This window comes from Micropterus salmoides, unplaced genomic scaffold, assembly GCF_014851395.1.
Source record: "Micropterus salmoides isolate LMB-PRFRI ecotype aquatic unplaced genomic scaffold, ASM1485139v1 Ms_hic_scaffold_509, whole genome shotgun sequence".
In the NCBI taxonomy this organism is placed as follows: domain Eukaryota; kingdom Metazoa; phylum Chordata; class Actinopteri; order Centrarchiformes; family Centrarchidae; genus Micropterus; species Micropterus salmoides.
In genome coordinates, this window is record NW_024044248.1 from 23,378 (window position 1) to 29,377 (window position 6,000).

A 6,000-nucleotide genomic window follows, 5' to 3' on the forward strand; every position below is an offset into this window, starting at 1 on the left:
TGAATAAAACACTTACCTTCTCGTCTTTGGTCTGGTCAAGGTGGCAGTCCGGCAGAGGACAGGTAGGCAGTCCTCGGGACCAATGAATTCCTTGTTGCAAAAGTTTTTCAGCTACGGCAAAGTTGAAATTTTATTCACAAGGAATGAGGTGAATCTCCTCCCAGAAAAGCTGGTGACACAAAACGAAGCCCCAAACCGGCAAAGGTTTTAACCAGAAAGAGGAGGCCATTGCAGTCTTGGCCAAAAGGCCGAGAAGCGATCGGCCACATTTCCCCTCCCTTTCTCTCACTCGTCATCGAGAGGCTACAAGAGCCCGAGTCGTTCGGTAGCCTCTGTCCAAAAGCCAGGCCTTCGTCTCTCCGCAGCCCGATTGGATAGAGCCTGCCATGACCTGGGGAGGGGTAGGGGAACGGGCGTGGCCTGGTACTTGGGACTCGAGAGGCAGAGTGAGGCTTACCGTGAGGGTAGTGGCCGGGACGACTAGGCTCGTCGGCGGCTCTGGAGGAGGGGCCCGTACTTACTCGGGTTTCTCTTCATAACGTACAAGTCTTTCGCCTTTTACTAAAGACTTCCGTGGAGAGGGACGCCAATGAGTTAAAACTATTTTTGGCAGGCTCTGCCGTGTGGCCGAGCCTCGTGCGTTTGTGAAAAGAAACATCTGCCATCCATGATAGTTCTGGGAAACAACAGGGGCTACATTCATTACCAGGGCCAGCCCAAACTCTGCCGCAAGTGTGGTGAGAATGGGCACCTGGCAGAAGCGTGCCAGCAGATCATTTGTGGTAAATGTAGAGAAATTGGGCATACTTTCGAGGAATGCACCAATGGCAGAAAGTGCAATCTTTGTGGAGAAACAAACCACCTCTTCAGAGATTGCCCTAAGTCGTTTGCCAACAAATTAAAGGCAGCAAAGCAGAACACAAATGGCGGACAAGACGAAGCAGTTAGAGAGCTAATTGAAGAGGCTGGGCTGGAGAATTCAAATCTCCCGCCAAATCCTGTGATTGGAGGAGAAGGACCAGTAGAGGCGGGAGAAGGGGAGGGGCCTGCAGCTGCCCCACAAGTGGAGAACAGGGAGGAAGCAGTGGCAGTGCAGGCAGAAGGCGGAGCTAGCTCAGTGACTGGCTCAGAACAAAAATTTGGCCAGTCACAGAGTGATAGCGAGGATGTCCCCCTCCCCAATGCCCAGCCGGCCAAGAGACTAATTTCAGAATTGTCTTCTGAGTCTCCTGGAGCCTCGGAAAAGAGGGGAAGAGCTGAGAGCTACTCAGACAGTTCATCTGTGGAGGAGCCCAGAGTCTTCCCCTCCAATTCGCCTAATGAAGTCTCTTTTTTAACTATAGCTCTGCAATCAACCCCTAAGGACTCAAAGCTCAATGCACCCTGCGTCAGAGGCCAACTCCTAGAGTCCGAAAGGGAAATGGAGCTCAACCCCGTCATCTCTCACCCATGAGAATGAAGGAAGAGCTCCATTCACAAGAAATCCACTAACTGCTGTTTTTTAAACATTTGAAATCCCCCTTTTTTTTTAGTCTTTTAAGATGTCATACCTGCAAATTTTAACCATACTCATGACACTCACCTTCTCAACTATCAATGTGAGGAGTGTGAAGTCGAGAGTTAGAGCCCAGATTGTTTTATCCTTTCTTAACTCTTTTAAGTCTGACGTGTTTTTAATACAGGAATGCGGCCTACCATTTTTAAAACACTACAGAGAATGGGAGGAGTTATGGCCACAAACGTCGATATGGAGCGGCTCAAATGAAAACAAAAATGATGGAGTGGCCATTTTAATAAAAAACCCTCTAGTCTTGGTGAAGGGCAGCACTGTGGTGAGAGATGGTCGGGCACTTTTAACACACTTGACTTTTATGGGGAAGGATTTTAACGTCTTAAATATTTATGGCTTTAATGACAAGAACGACAGGTATGACCTTTTAGAAGACCTGCAGCCCCACATGCTAGGCAGGGCACCTTTAGTTGTAGGGGGGGATTTTAATTGTATTTTAAGCAGGAACGACAGGAGAAGAATAGGGGACGATTTTAAAGTGGACAAGACTTCAGTTTTACTTCAAAGCATATGCAGTGATTTTAGACTTGTGGACTGTTTTAAAACCATGCATCCCAGAGAGGAGGGCTTCACCTGGTTCAGTAGTGATGGCACCCGAGCCTCTCGCATAGACTACATTTTATCACGTGATTGCCCACCAACCGATGCTAGATTGGAACCTGTTTTCTTTTCTGATCACGCAATTCTTTCCTGCACCCTTTCACTCTCTTCCGGTGTGACGGCAGGAAGTGGTCTGTGGAAGCTCAATTGCTCCCTGTTAGAAGACAGGGAGCTAGTTAGGCTGTACAGGGAGCAATACCGAGAGTGGCAGACCCTTCAAGACTTTTACGATACACGTGCACAGTGGTGGGAAATGGTGAAGGGAAAGACAAAGACGTTTTACAGACAGGCAGGGAAAAGAAAGAAAAAGAGGGACAACAGACGCATGTTGGGACTGCAGAAACGGCTTCAGAGGTATTTTAAACTAATCCAACATGGAATGGATTTTAATGAAGAGATAAAACAAATTAAAACAGAGATGTCGGTTTTAGCAGAAATTAATAGCAAAGGTGTGATTTTAAGAAGCAAGGAAAGGGAAATAGAGGAAGGAGAGAAGTGCACAAGATATTTTTTTAAGAAAATCGTAAATAAAGGGGGGGCCATGTTGAGACTTAAAAAAGAAAACGGGTGCACAGCTGACACAACAGAGGAAATCAAAGAAACTGTCGAACATTTTTACCGTGAACTGTACGCATAAAAACTGTTAACGGGGACACCATGACCGAAGTTTTAAAATCCATTGACCAAGCAACAAACGACAACGTGCTTTTAACCCAAGATTTTACGATACCGGAATTAAACAAATGCATCAAATCTTTTAAGACAGGGAAGTCGCCGGGAGAAGACGGGCTTCCCTTGGAATTTTATCTGACATTTTGGGACATTTTAGCACCAGACTTGCTTGCTGTTTTTATGGATTTTGAACAAATGGACCGACTTCCTGACAGCTTTAGAGCAGGGATAGTGACTCTCCTTCACAAAGACAAAGACAAGACGGACTTGAAAAATTGGAGACCTATCACACTCTTAAATTTTGACTGTAAACTTTTTAGTAAACTTTAGCCTCACGCATGTCCTTGTTTTTAGAAGATCTGATTCACCCGGATCAAGCCTGTGCCGTCCCGGGGAGGAAGATCACCGACAGCCTCGTACTGATCCGAGATACCATCTGTTACGCGAGAGACAGAAACATTCGGCTAGTAGTCCTGAATTTAGATTTTGAGAAAGCCTTTGATCGGGTCTCGCACCAGTACCTTTTCCAGGTACTGCAAAAAATGGGGTTCCCGAGAAGGTTTATAGCCTGGGTGGGACTGCTGTACCGGGAGATCAACAGCAAATTCATTGTTAACGGGCATCTGACAAGAGCAGTGGATATAAACTGCGGTGTCCGTCAGGGTTGTCCGTTATCTGCCCTCCTCTACGTTATCTGTATAGAACCACTGGCACAGACCTTGAGAAGGGACCAACGAATCCATGGGGTAGGAGTCCCAGGGAGCGGGGGACTCGAGACAAAATGTATTTATATATGGACGACATCAACATTTTATGCACTGACCTTTTATCTGTCAACAGGACGCTGGACTTGACTGACTGGTTCGGACAGGCCTCTGGGTCAAAGCTGAACAGAAGCAAGACCCAAGCCCATTTTTATGGACCGTGGACAGCGACTGAGACGACAGGACTCCCCCTGACTGTGACCCAGACTGACCAAAAAATACTTGGGATCAGGTTTGATAGGGAGGGGGAGGGGAAAACCAATTGGGCAGACATAGTAGGGAAAGTCAGGCAGAGACTAGGGTACTGGACACTTAGAGGACTGACTTTAGAAGGAAAGGTTTTAATCATCAAAGCAGTGATTTTACCTTTGCTTTTACTCATCAGTTCTGTTTTTATCCCGCCTAGGAGAGTGATCTTAGACCTGGAACGAGCCATCTTTTATTTTTTGTGGGGCTCCAAGTGGGAAAGACTGAGACGAAGCGTGATGAAGAAGCCAAAGGAGAAAGGAGGAAAAGGAGTGCCAGACCTGCACTTGTTCCTAGGAAGCAGATACACAGCACTACACATCGCAACCGCCACAGCCCCATCCAGAAACCCCAAGACCGCAGCAATGACACGGTTCTGGATGGGGTCCTACCTCAGAAAACTTAAGATCTTACCCACAAGTCTCAAAGTACCAGTGTCTTTTAACCTGCCACCAGCCTATGCTTTTATCCAGTCATTTTTAAGGCATTTTAACCTTGAGCAGGAGGAGTTGCAGGTTTTAACCACTCACCGCTCTCTCATTTCTGTTGTGCAGGAGCGGGAACCAGTGAGTCCAGTGCGCGGGCTTGCATTCGGCGAGCCCTCAACAGTTTGGCGCAACGTGAACCATCCAGCTCTTCCAAACAGACTCCGGGACCTGTCATGGATGGTGGCTCATGAGATCCTCCCAGTCAGGTCCGTAATGCACTCCCGGGGCATGTCGGCGCACTCAACTTGCCCCCGACCAGGTTGTGGCGCGCCTGAGTCGGTAAGGCATCTGCTCTGGGAGTGCAGCGCTGCCGTAGAACAGTGGGCAACGGCCGGCTCCTTGCAATTCCCGTACTTGCCAGCAAGGGAGGTCCTCACACCACAGCTGGTGCTGTACGGGGTGAGCCAAGGAAATCAGATACCAGCACGTACATTTGCCAAACAGTGGCTCACCCTAGCCGCCATCAAAGACGCCATATGGACCTCCAGAAACTTGCTGGCAAGAAAGCACATGCAGATCCCCCCCGTGGCTGTGATCCGGATGGCCGCAGCAACGGCCCAAACGGCCAGAGCTGCAGGCGGCGGGCCTAGGACACAGCCACAAAGAAGAATCGCCTCTGTGCCCATTCGGACGGAGGAGCCGGAGCCACACAAGGAAAGTTCAAGGCAGCGGCGGCCTGACCCTCCGGGTGAGGTTGGTGGGAAGGAGCTACAGGGTGAGGGTCTCCTCTGAGCGCCTGCACAAGATCCCGAGAGTCCAAATCTGTTTGGGGGAGCTGAATGAGTTCCCCTTTGATAGGGACTCACTACACTCCTGCACAACAGTGGACTTGGAGAAGAGCTTTTATTATCCATTTATTTTTTGTGAGTTTTATTTTAACAAATGCACTCCGCTTTGAAGACTTTTAACAGACACTCACAGACATGGACAAGCTGAAAACCATTTTATACCTTTAATTTATGACGTTATCTGTAATGCATTTTAAACACTTTTTTTAAATGTTGTTTTACAGAGAACATTTATCTATTTATTGACATGTTGTATTTTAAAAGGTAACTTGGAATTGACATATTATGAATCATGTTTGAATTGAGTGTCAATAAAATTTTTCTCAAAAGAAAAAAAATCTGTTCTTATCAGTTTAATATCTGATATGTCCCCTATAAGGGGGCAACATATTAAATGGATTTTTAGCACCGGGAGCTGAGACGAGGGGCTTGCTCCGTCCACTCCACGCATCGACCCGGTATTGCAGTGCCTCCGGGGGCGGTGCACCCTTCTCCTGCCTTGTGTAAAACCAAAATACTGACCCAAACGCAGAGGTTCGTCGCTCTGCCGGACGCCGGCCCGAAAAAGGCGCCAGTCGAGGGGGGGCGGCCAGCTGAAGCCTCGAAGAAGGCAGCGAGATTTGCACTTTATGATTGGCAGACGACGAGGGGATATTTGGGACCGGCATGGCTGTTAAATGTGCCCTGCACTTCCCCTCCCTTTCTCCCACTCGTCATCGAGAGCCCGAGTATTTCGGATGCTCGGTAGCCTGTGTCCAAAAGCCAGGCCTTCATTTCTCCGATTGGATAGAGCCTCTCAGAAGGTGGGGAGGGGACACTGCGGCGCCTCCGTAGGCCCGGCACGGTTGGCCAACACGGTGGAGGAACCGCAG

At 48.4% G+C, this 6,000-nt stretch overlaps 1 non-coding gene and 1 pseudogene across 1 annotated transcript; both read left to right on the forward strand.

Annotated features, from left to right (window-relative positions):
* Positions 1 to 517: 517 nt before the first annotated feature.
* LOC119889526 lies at positions 518 to 630 on the forward strand. The gene has a single exon (XR_005442081.1). It is a non-coding gene; the product is annotated as a U5 spliceosomal RNA (small nuclear RNA).
* Positions 631 to 5,443: 4,813 nt separating this feature from the next.
* On the forward strand, positions 5,444 to 5,620 carry LOC119889532 (annotated as a pseudogene).
* Positions 5,621 to 6,000: the final 380 nt, after the last annotated feature.